This window comes from Astatotilapia calliptera, chromosome 6 (assembly GCF_964374335.1).
Source record: "Astatotilapia calliptera chromosome 6, fAstCal68.1, whole genome shotgun sequence".
In the NCBI taxonomy this organism is placed as follows: Eukaryota; Metazoa; Chordata; class Actinopteri; order Cichliformes; family Cichlidae; genus Astatotilapia; species Astatotilapia calliptera.
Window position 1 is genome coordinate 16,855,212 of NC_137427.1, and position 12,144 is coordinate 16,867,355.

The window sequence follows — 12,144 nt, forward strand, 5'->3', positions numbered from 1 at the left end:
CTCAGCCATAACAAGAGTACTTACAGAGAGCAACCCCTGCACCAAAGGGCAAGCTTTCTCCATGTCCTTTCATGTGATATGTTATACTCGCAGGCCTTGCAATCTTACAAGGCCTTGTTTAATGTTGTGAAATTTGATGACTGATAATATAATGTTTGACTAATTTTCATTTTTGGTGTAACAACCAAAACTGAATTAGCTCGAGCTTGTACTAATAGCTACCGTCGCACAAAATTTGACAAAGATTTTATTCAAACAGTAGATCGCACACTCTTATAACAGAACCAGCCTCAGCTGTCGACTGGTCTGATAAACCTCATTGTGTGGGACCCCAGCAGCTGTTATAAAGTGGGGTGTTTACTAAAGCACAATGGAAAAAATAAAAAATAAAAATGAGGAAGACATGGGTGCAGTGAGACGAGAGGAGGGGAGAAGACGTTGTTTCCTGTTGTTGCAGCAGCAGAGACGGCCTCAGATACAAACTGAGGTTGTTGCTTCTCCACGTGTGGGCTGACTTGACCACAATTTGAAACTGAGGCCTTTAATATTTCTTAAATATGTGTTATTAGAAGGTAGGACTGTCATCATATATTTAGCAAGAGATTGCCAAACTGTCTCGCACGTCTATTTTTAATCAACTGAAAAGCTTACATCAGACAATATCACAAAATACCCACAACTCTATTGCATTACAAATATAAAACCATGCACAATGTTTGAAAGTTCATGCTTTATTAGAATAGAATAGAATAGAATAGAATTCAACTTTATTGTCATTGCACATGTCACAGGTACAAGGCAACAAAATGCCTTGTTTGTAGCCAAACCTACAGAAATGCGGCAACACCAATAAGTCCATGATGTCTTCCTGACAGTCCAAAAAGACTCGTATAGATTGAAATTCTTTGTTTTTACATTCATCAGAGCCCAGCGTGCCCAAATATCAAAGAGAAATTAAAAATGCATGCCATGGAAGAGTTCGGGTCTAAGGAGGTTGAAGAAATAGACTCATGCCACCCACAGAAGATAAAAATCAATTGAAAAGAATTGGAATATTGGAATATTTCAATTCCAAAATGAATGTTATACATTTGTCTATGAGCCTGGGAGTAGGGATGGGAATCTACAAGAATTGGTTCTTCTAGATTAGGCTAGGGATTTGTGTTTCAGGAGCGGGACCTCGCCTCCAAACACACCCCTTCCGGGTCATATATATATATATCACCCACCCAGTTCTACTGTTGTATTGATAAACAGTAATTTTGAGACAATGCGTTTCAGCTATTTTACAGTAACATGAAAGTAATGTAACGAGTAATGTAATTAATTACTTTCTCCTGGGAGTAATTAAGTAAATTTTTTGAGTAATTATTGTAATTCTGTGTAACTGTATATATACAGGGAGTGCAGAATTATTGGGCAAATGAGTATTTTGTCCACTTCATCCTCTTCATGCATGTTGTCTTACTCCAAGCTGTATAGGCTTGAAAGATGTCACTTGCCACCAGTTTGGCCATATTTCAGAGCTGCAACATCACTGGAATGCCCAAAAGCACAAGGTGTGCAATACTCAGAGACATGGCCAAGGTAAGAAAGGCTGAAAGACGACCACCACTGAACAAGACACACAAGCTGAAACGTCAAGACTGGGCCAAGAAATATCTCAAGACTGGTTTTTCTAAGGTTTTATGGACTGATGAAATGAGAGTGAGTCTTGATGGGCCAGATGGATGGGCCCGTGGCTGGATTGGTAAAGGGCAGAGAGCTCCAGTCCGACTCAGACGTCAGCAAGGTGGAGGTGGAGTACTGGTTTGGGCTGGTATCATCAAAGATGAGCTTGTGGGGCCTTTTCGGGTTGAGGATGGAGTCAAGCTCAACTCCCAGTCCTACTGCCAGTTTCTGGAAGACACCTTCTTCAAGCAGTGGTACAGGAAGAAGTCTGCATCCTTCAAGAAAAACATGATTTTCATGCAGGACAATGCTCCATCACACGCGTCCAAGTACTCCACAGCGTGGCTGGCAAGAAAGGGTATAAAAGAAGAAAAACTAATGACATGGCCACCTTGTTCACCTGATCTGAACCCCATTGAGAACCTGTGGTCCATCATCAAATGTGAGATTTACAAGGAGGGAAAACAGTACACCTCTCTGAACAGTGTCTGGGAGGCTGTGGTTGCTGCTGCACGCAATGTTGATGGTGAACAGATCAAAACACTGACAGAATCCATGGATGGCAGGCTTTTGAGTGTCCTTGCAAAGAAAGGTGGCTATATTGGTCGCTGATTTTTTGTTTTGTTTTTGAATGTCAGAAATGTATATTTGTGAATGTGGAGATGTTATATTGGTTTCACTGGTAAAAATAAATAATTGAAATGGGTATATATTTGTTTTTTGTTTAGTTGCCTAATAATTATGCACAGTAATAGTCACCTGCACACACAGATATCCCCCTAAAATAGCTAAAACTAAAAACAAACTAAAAACTACTTCCAAAAACATTCAGCTTTGATATTAATGAGTTTTTTGGGTTCATTGAGAACATGGTTGTTGTTCAATAATAAAATTATTCCTCAAAAATACAACTTGCCTAATAATTCTGCACTCCCTGTATGTATGTTTGGGCTCGCTAAAGTTGTTTGAGTTCATCCAAGCTGGTGAGAGACGGTGTCGGGGTTTCACAGGAGTTCTTCGACGAGGATTTCTTTGCTATTTAGAGGACTCCACTTCCTTTAACTTGAGAGGGGCTCGGTTTTGGGTTGGGACATTTCTCTTTGATCACCTGCTGGTAAATCGAGGGTTCAGGATGTTACTCTGCACGGTGGTGAGCTTCACGCTTACAGTCATCGAGAGAGGAAGGGTGGAGGAAAATCAAAAATCAGTGAAGGGTACAAACAGAGTTAACACACGCTCTTGATTTCCTGTGTTAAAATCAAAGTTTGTCAAATTTTCTCAAGACCACATCCTCAACCGAAACTCTTCAGAAAAGCTTAACCTGAGTCTGACCTGACCCTGGAAAAAAAAGACTGCATTTTATCACTAATATGAATGTAATAAACAAGCAAGAAGAGGAGGGTTTCAAAATATGCCTCACTGAACTTTAAGAAAACATGCTGATAACTGCATGCACATGAAACCTGTGTGGTTTTTGTGGTGAGCTGCCGAGCAGGCATGACCGTAACAAGCAGCTACTTATTACACTTCCACTGTGCACGTGCGTTCTTATGTATATTCAAAGCAGCACATTGTAATCAGAAAGCCACTTTTTGCATACATCACCAAAAATCTAATGAGGAAAAGGAGAAGGAGAACTCCCACAGCTGATGACAAAGTGCACAGCAGAGAGGAGAAACTGGAACAACTATGCGACGCAAGGCCAGAACATCCTGCAAGATTCAGTTTCTCGGACACTGTGCTGCTGTCAGTTGCTTCAGCTCAATTTTAATAGTTAGTTAACCTAGTAAAAAAAATTTCAAATCCTACAAAACATTTCATTTATGAATGACAGATGATTTCTCATTCATTTGCGAACATTTCATCACATCAAGACAAATCATGAGTAACAGTTAATGGCTGCATATACTGTCATGACCTAAAAAATATTGTAGTTATTAGTTATTATAGACTATTCCATCACTTCTTTAACCCTTACTTGGCATCGCTGCTACTACTCCTCACTATCAGATACCATTCCCCATCTCCCAATTTATATCACCAGTCACTGCTGCTATCTCATTAAACTTACTCAGACATAAAATCTAAAAACATACGTAAAACTTGAATTTTATCTCTTTTTAATGTGTCTTAGTTTGATCGTGTTATTAGTTGACTGCACAGCCAAATAAGGTGAAATGGGAACATGATGCATAGCATGTGCTTCAGAGCCTCAGAGCACCGAGTCCAATCAATGAAAAGTCATCCAGTGATATTGATAGTGTTCGGAAAAGCTAGAAACTGTGGTGTGACCCACCTCGTACAGACATGCACAATGCTAGTCTCTCTAGGTTGGTACTGCTATCGGGTTGACTGTGCAGGATCAGCTGGCAGCATCATTGTTACCTGTGAATCTCTCCTGGTGTGCCCTAACTAATCAGAAGGATTGGCCATAGAGACAGAAACAGAAACAGACTTCATCCTCCAAGCAACATCCTCTGGGGCGATCGTGGCTCAAGAGTTGGCAGTTCGTCTTGTAATCGGAAGGTTGCCGGTTCGAGCCCCGGCTCCGACAGTCTCGGTCGTTGTGTCCTTGGGCAAGACAGAGGGCCCGGTGGTGCCAATGCCCAGCAGCCTCGCCTCTGTCAGTGCAGCCCAGCTACAATGTAGCTGGGGCGCACTTATCAGTTAACTTAGACCTAAACTTCTGGTCTCAGATTTGCTTAAAAACCTTTCATCTAATTAGAAATCCCAGTCTTCAATTAATTCAATACAAAATATTACATAGAGTGCACTATACAGGTCATCGGATGTTCAAGATGGGCTTTACGTCTACCAACAACTGCTCACACTGCCAAACCAATTCACCGGACAATTATATCCACGCTCTTTGGTTCTGTCCACCAGTTCAGAAGTTTTGGCGCGAGATATGTGAAGACTTATCGAAGTGTCTGAAATGTAACATTCCAACTTCCCCCTTAGTGTGTTTGTTGGGCAGCTTAGATAATGTCACTTCAGAAAAGAATATCGCCCATATGGTTTTCACTGCCCTATGCATAGCCAAGAAAACAGTCCTCATGAACTGGAAAAATAAAAACAATCTTAATTCTAACCAATATAGAAATTATCTATTAGATTACATTAGTCTTGATACAGCCTCTGCCACCACATCAGATCAATTGCTCTGGGCTCCTTTGATCAGCTCCATCACCTAGTGGGGGTGGGGGGTCATAGTTTGGTCCCGCCTTCACTGTTGTGATTGGTGTGGGGGTAGGGACAGGCTTAGGGCGTCGGGGGGTTCCCCGGAGGCATCTTCCTTGGGGGGCTCAACCCGGGGTAGCGGTCATGTCCGGTTAGGGGCTCTGTTGGCTCTCAGGTGACTGTTTCCTCGCGGCTGCGTGCAGCGGGGCTAGGGGAGGGTCTGTGCTGACGGACGTGGGTTACTGACCTGGCAACCTGGCTGCCCCTGGGTGGGTCCGGGATGGGCGTGAGGTTCTGGGGGCGCTCCGTCTCTGGGCTGGGACCCGGACCGGGCCTCGGGGGCTTGGGTCCTGGTTGGTGTATTGCCGGGGTTGTGGGCGGGTGGGTGCATGGGGGCCCGGCCCTGGAGCAGGGTGCCGCCGGTGCGTCGAGCCACCTGGGGGGCTCTTCAACTGGTGGGGGAGATTGTCACATCTTGCAGGAGCTTTCCTCTCCTCAGGAGCTCTCTCTGCAGGAGGGGGAGATACAGGAGAGGTGGAGGAAGATCTCAGCCTGGGTGTTTATTGTCTTATGTAGTCTGGAAGATGAGTGGATGGTGGGGTGGGTGCAGTTTTCTCTGTGGTGGGGTTGTGTGGACTGTCCCGGGCTCTGTGGGGCCGGGCGGCGCTGCTGCACTGGGCCCGGTCTGGATGGGCCTGGGCCCCCTTTCCCTGGCGGGTCGCGGAGTATGGGGGTGCCTACTGGGGTCAGCGGGGGAGCTGGCCCCAGGGAGGGGTCACTTGCCCCTCCCTTCCTTCCCTCCCCATCTCCAGCTGCCTCCCTCTTCCCGCTCCACCACAACCACCCACACATGCAGGGCCTTGGAGTAGGGGTATGTCACCAGGGTGCAGAGGAGGCTACCCCCCCCCCCCCCCCCCCCCCCTGTCCCCTTCTGGCTGCCTCTGCCTCAGTTTTATCCCACAACTTAGACATTCACATTACTCACACTCTCATTACACATACATATAGGATCTTGGGGGTGGGCACGATACACAGAGTCCAAAGTACCATCAGGGTGTACACCCCACCCCTGGCATCGTTGCCCACCTCTCAATTTTAAATACACGTAGACATTGAGGGCTAGCAGGAGGGACCATGCGCTTACCTGCTGCTCTCTGGCAGGTAGCTCCATGCCCTCCTGGGTTTTAAATGCACCTTAGAACACACATGCATCAACACTACAATGAGCGGGTGGAGGGAGGTTTGGAGTCTTCTCTCACCCCCATTCTCTGCGACCTGCTGGAGCAGGGGGGCTAGGACTAGGAGGAGGAGTTGGCCGTCCGACTGCGGTCTGGAGTGTGGAGCCTTCCTGCTGCTGCGGAGTCGGGGCGGTCTGCCTCCCCCCACCGCAGGGAAAAGGGAAACACCACCTGGGTCTGGGTGCAGTTCCCCCCTCCAGGGGCGGGGGCACCTAGACCCGGTTTGTAGAGTACGCTTGGGGAGTGTGATCGTGTGTACAGCGTCTCTTTATGTCTGTCTCCACGTTGGTTGAGTGTGGAGTAAGTGCATATGAGAGCATGAGGGTGGGAATGGATGTTTGTATCTGTGTGTGCCTGTATGTCTGTGTCTATATGTCAGGTTGGGTATCAGGCGCCACCTCTCTGGGGACATCTCAGGCCCTCCAAGGTTTGGAGGCCTATCTCCCCCCACCACCACTTCCCCTGCCAGTGGCGGACCCCCTCAGACATCGGTGCGTTGGTGGTTCTTTGTGTCCGGGGATGGGCGTCCAGGTACACACCGGCTCACTCCTTGGTGGCCGCTTATCGGGGCCTGGAGCCTGGGGCTCGCTCGGGCCACTTCGGAGGTGGGGTGCCCCCGGCCTCTCGGACTGGGGCTCGGTCAGTCAGGCACGGCTGGCTGCCGGCGGAGCTCACGGGCGCGTCACTGCAACCCCCCCTGGCTTCTGCTCCGCGGCTGCTGAGTGAGCCCTCATCTGGGACTCTCCTCAGCTCTTTCCGGGACAGTGGCGCAGCTGCCCCTCTGTTGGTCTTCCTTGGTCTCTTGTGTTCTGGGGGCCTCTGGATGTCTGGAGTTTTGATCTCCTCCACACCTGCTTCACGACCTGGAGGACGGGGCTGTGGCAATAATGTTTAACATTTAGTATTTACTGTCATATTCCCATATATCATTGTGATGTTGTTTATTCTATTACTCTTGTTCTCTTCTGCTTGCTTTCTTTTTTCTTTCTCAGCAGGTGATCCAGGTGATTGATATATGCATTTTTTTTCTCTGCCCGTTCTGTTGGTTTTTGTCTTTTGCCCTTCTCCTCCGTCCCTCTTCTCAGCTGTTTCTCTTTCCCTCTTTCTTTCTCCCCTTCTTTCCCCCAGTCAAGTCTGTCCCGTATTCAGTAAGTGAAAATAAAATAAACAATAAAAGGTGAATCAAATGGACCATTACGGCAAGGCTGGGATGGTCAATTTGGTAAAGTAAATCCGTTGGGCATCTTTCTTTGCCTTTAGACAACAATTCTGATGGCAAGAGAGCCAAACGGGACAGGCAAAAAAAAAAAAAAAAAAAAAAAAAAAAATACAATGTAGCTTGCCATCACCAGTGTGTGAATGTATGGGTGGATTACTGAATGTGTAAAGCGCTTTGGGGTCCTTAGGGACTAAGTAAAGCGCTATACAAGTACAGGCCATGCCATTACCATTTACTCTGTTAGGCCCTACACCCACTGCCCTACATAGTGGACCCTGCACGGATAATAAGCAGAAGGGGAGCAAGAAGTGGCTGATATTAAAAAATAAAAAAACATAACAGCAGAGTGCAAGATGCTAGGATGCAGGCATAGATGGAACGTCAAAACCAAGTGGCCAACAGTTATCTGCTGGATTGTTTCAGGGACAGCTTGCACGTAGCAGAGGGCTGCCGTGGTCAAGAAATGACCGCAATCACTCTTCAGCTTCACTAAACATTTAAACTAAAAGAAGAAATCAAATTGTTGTATTACTAGCCTGAGCTGCAAACAAAGTTAGTGCACGGGTAAAGCAAGTAATCAATCCTGGATATCTTTTACACCACCACAAAGCACTGATTAAGCTCTGGAGGAAATCCACTGATCTAAACTATCACAGTATAAATAGTAAATGCATCAGGACTCAGAAGTTAAACCAAGGGAAAATTAATTTGCCTTGTATTCAAACCTAAAGATGCAAATAAGAGGAAGCATGCACTAACATTACAAGCTAAGCTCTTTAAACATTAAAAAGTTACTAAAACCTAGAACATAACAAGAAGATCCCGAAGGAAACCCAGAAAGGTTCTTCAGTGTTCCTTCATGCTTTTGCTTGCAGGTTTGCTATTGAGACGATTATAGTAGCAGCCACAGTAGCGCTGACATTGAGTGCTTTTTCACATTCTTTATTTTATTTAGCCAGACCTAGGAAGCTGTCACATACATTATTCTGCAATAGCCCCATATTATACAGTACTGCAGCGATAGCATCTAACCAGTACTGTGTAGGATTGGGGCTGTTGCAGAGTAATGTATGTGATTGCGTCCTATCACATACATTCATTGTAGACTGCTGTACTAAACTTCACCATAATTTAATTTACAGTTATTTCCATCATATCACAGGCACCATCTTACTTTCTTTGGTGTCAAAAAACACAAGGGAAATCTTTTTTAAGGTTCTGATCAATGTACAAGAATTTCATTTGTATGTCTTTTGTTTATCAGCAACATTTTCATTTTCATTTTTCTTCTGAGAGTCATTGGAAATGTGTTACTTTAACATACTGCAGTAATACTTCAATTCAATTCAGTTTTATTTGTATAGTGCTATATCACAACAGTTACCTCAAGGCGCTTTATATTGTAAGGTAAAGACACTAGAATAATACAAAGAAAACAGAAAATCCTGACAACCATATGACCCCCTATGAGCAAAGAAACTTCCAGCAGAACCAGGCTCAGGAAAGGGTCCCTTCTGTTGCTACCGTTTGGGGGTGAGCGGAGGAAGACGGGACAAAGACATGCTGTACTTGTGATCACTACAATAGAAACTTTGATTCAGTTTGCTCACTGCTCATTTATAATAAAGTCTTTACAGAAATACCCAAATGCAAACATGTTTACAAACTGGCAATATGCACCAGATTCAAAACATATTATATATAATGGAAAGATTCTGCGTGCTAACTGGAGTCCAATTTGTTTGGACCAGATGAGTTGACAAGTTGTTGTAGTTTATGATGGTGTTGAGATGAGAGGCACTCTCTGGGTTTTGTAGTTTCAATTTAGATTTCTTCACTTCACTTCTGAACTTGGAGCACACCATTTCCTCCAGATGGAGGGGGGCTGCTGTTTGACTGGGAGACTTCATCTCCTTTTAGGTGTGAGGATGTCACTTCACATGGTGGCGCACTTTCCACTTTCATTGAAAGAAGAGGAAAACAGAGTTTCCCATATCGAAGTTTGTCTCAAGATGTCGTCCTCAACAGGAACTCTTACTTGACTCTGACGTGACTTACCTGGGAAAAAATACTGTATTTCAGCACTAATAAAAATTTACTAAACAAACAAGAAGAAGCGGATTTTCAAAGTGTTTCTGACTGAACTTTAAGACAAACATCCTCGTAACTGACTGAAACCACGTCATGAAACTAAGCTTTGTTTTTAATGTCTCCTGTCTTCGTCAGTGACAGGTATCTTCGTCATTAGACACTTGTACACAAACATGCAATGAAAGGTTCATAGCTGTTGTGAAACTGATGTAAAGCGTATGCTTCAGAGCCTGTAAGAGCCATGAAGAAGCCAGAGGTTGGCTGATGGTCACTAAGAGGATACCACAAAAGAGAAGGAAGACTGAAAATTTCCACTTCGAGCATGTTGTGCTTTATGGTTCCATGTGGTAAGCCTTGAGAGCTGCTCTGAAAAGCAATAACGCTTTCAGTTATATATGTATGTTTGGTTTATATCATTTTACAATCATCACAGTTTTGCTTTCTTTAACTTTTTAAAACTAAAACAGGTTTCTATTTTATAAAAATTTCACCGCTGGTTATTGCTGTGGTGATCAAAAAAAGTTTGGACGGTTGTGTGTGAATTCTTACGACGCTATAGCCGGTGGGCTTCAAGGTATATTTTGAAATCATATTATAAGAAATGTTAGAAAATATCCACTAGCTCTTTAAGAAAGTGACTTCCTGTGGCTCAGCTCAGAAATTACCACAGCTGCACGTACAGTTCCCACTGAAAGTTGACACCAAAATATCGAAATACCGGCCTGAGCTGCACAAAGAAATTTACCAACCCACTTTGTGTGATGACAAAAGCCCGAAGGCATGCCAGGCACTGTAACACCACCGCAAAGCACTAACTGAAACCTAGAAGGTAATCTACTGACATAAACTGCGAGTATACAGCAAATGGATCAGGACTTTGAACATTTGAGGCAAAGTGAAACTTCGTTGGGCCCACGTTCAAACCTCAAGACACGAACAAAAGGAAATGTGTAACTAACCAACATCACAAACGTTGAAAAACACTCATGTGTTGAACATAACTGCAAGAACTTAATGGAAGAGTTTCACCACCAATTGTTCGAAGAATGACTTTGTTGTGTAATCATTATTAAAATGGTTCTAAGTAGAAGTAGTAGGAGTAGAAGTAGCATACCCAGAAAGGTTCTTGAGGGGTTCTTCAGTGAATCACTTTGTGATATCAGGGGTTTGCTAGTAGCATTGACATTACAGTGGGGCAAAAAAGTATTTAGTCAGCCACCGATTGTGCAAGTTCCCCCACTTAAAATGATGACAGAGGTCAGTAATTTGCACCAGAGGTACACTTCAACTGTGAGAGACAGAATGTGAAAAAAAAATCCATGAATCCACATGGTAGGATTCATGGATAGCACGAGCAAGACAAAACCACCCGACAATAAAAACCAGCACTATGGTAAAAAGCTGTTTACAGCTCATGATCACTTCTTGTTGTATTACTTCTTGTCAGTACTAGTCTTGTCAGTACTAGTCATTCTGAGAACAGCAGGCAGGAAGAGACCACAGAAATAAATAAGCAGTACACTGCACCGTTGGTGTCTGCAGACACAGTGGTTAACACTGTAGTCGTCCAGACTTTAAAGAACAAAATGTTAACTCAGTTTCACAAAGTTGGCTTTTAATCCAGAGCTGCTGCAGTTTGCTTTGTGTTGCTTTCCCTCTTTAATGCATTAGACAGAGATTACTGAGACATGTGACCACACTTCACTTCTATGAACCTGAGTGAAACCTAAGTTTCACTAAATATCTGTCTTCACCACCATTGGTCTTTATGCTCTTTGCTTTTCTGCGTCTGTTGCATCCAGCCAGAGACATGGCATACTTGTTGGAGTGCCTCTCTGGTAAGGGGGCCCCGTCTCACAAAAAAAAATCCCTTCAGGTGATGAGGAAGAGCGCCATTCAGACCCACAGAAAAAGAAGAACGGTGTGTTTTAATGCTACGGTTCAAAAGGACACATGAGGTACAGATTATCTGATGAACCCCTCCACCTGGCTGTCCTTTCAGCCTTTTTGTGCGGCATGTCTCTTTGCAGATGTCCATGAGGTGGTGTGGCTTGTTTTCAGTGACAGTGACACTGGTCACAGCTGGGTCACAGCTGCTCTATCAAAGCCCTCAGAGCTTGATTGAATTTTAGCTGTTTCTTTGCATAGTTAATTTGAGTTGTGCACCTGCAATTGTGGTGTGTGTTGACCCCTGGGCAGGTGTGAGATATTATCAGTTTTGGTCTGTGTGGAGTTTCTCCCTCTCTGCAAGTATAGTAACATAGTCAGTTCATGGGGGGTTTGTTGTGTGCTTGCTTTGGGCCTAATTGGGTTACTGAGTTGAATATTTAAACAGCCAACTGCTAAGCTTCTTAAAGTAGATAAGTAAAGGGAGGATTCCACTTTAGTTGAGGTACGTGTTTGTCTCTTTGCACTAAATGACCTGAGGCCATGCTGGGTTTCCCCCCTTCCTGGGCCTCATGGCAGCGATAGAGGAATTTGTTGCGGTGCCATGTGAACGCTTTCTGGAAGGGGAACTAGTCAGACATCAACACTGCCAATTGTGGTTTCACCAGGAAACTTGACTAAGAGCTAATTTAGTTGTTAATATTGTATGAAAAGGAAAAAGAAAAGTTGAAGCAAAGCATAGACATGGAATAAAGAATGCTGAATATGGAGATGCCACGAAGGAAGAAATGAGGAAAACCTCAGATGACTCAGTATACTGAAAGGAGGATACTAGTGATCCACTGTGGAGACCCCCTA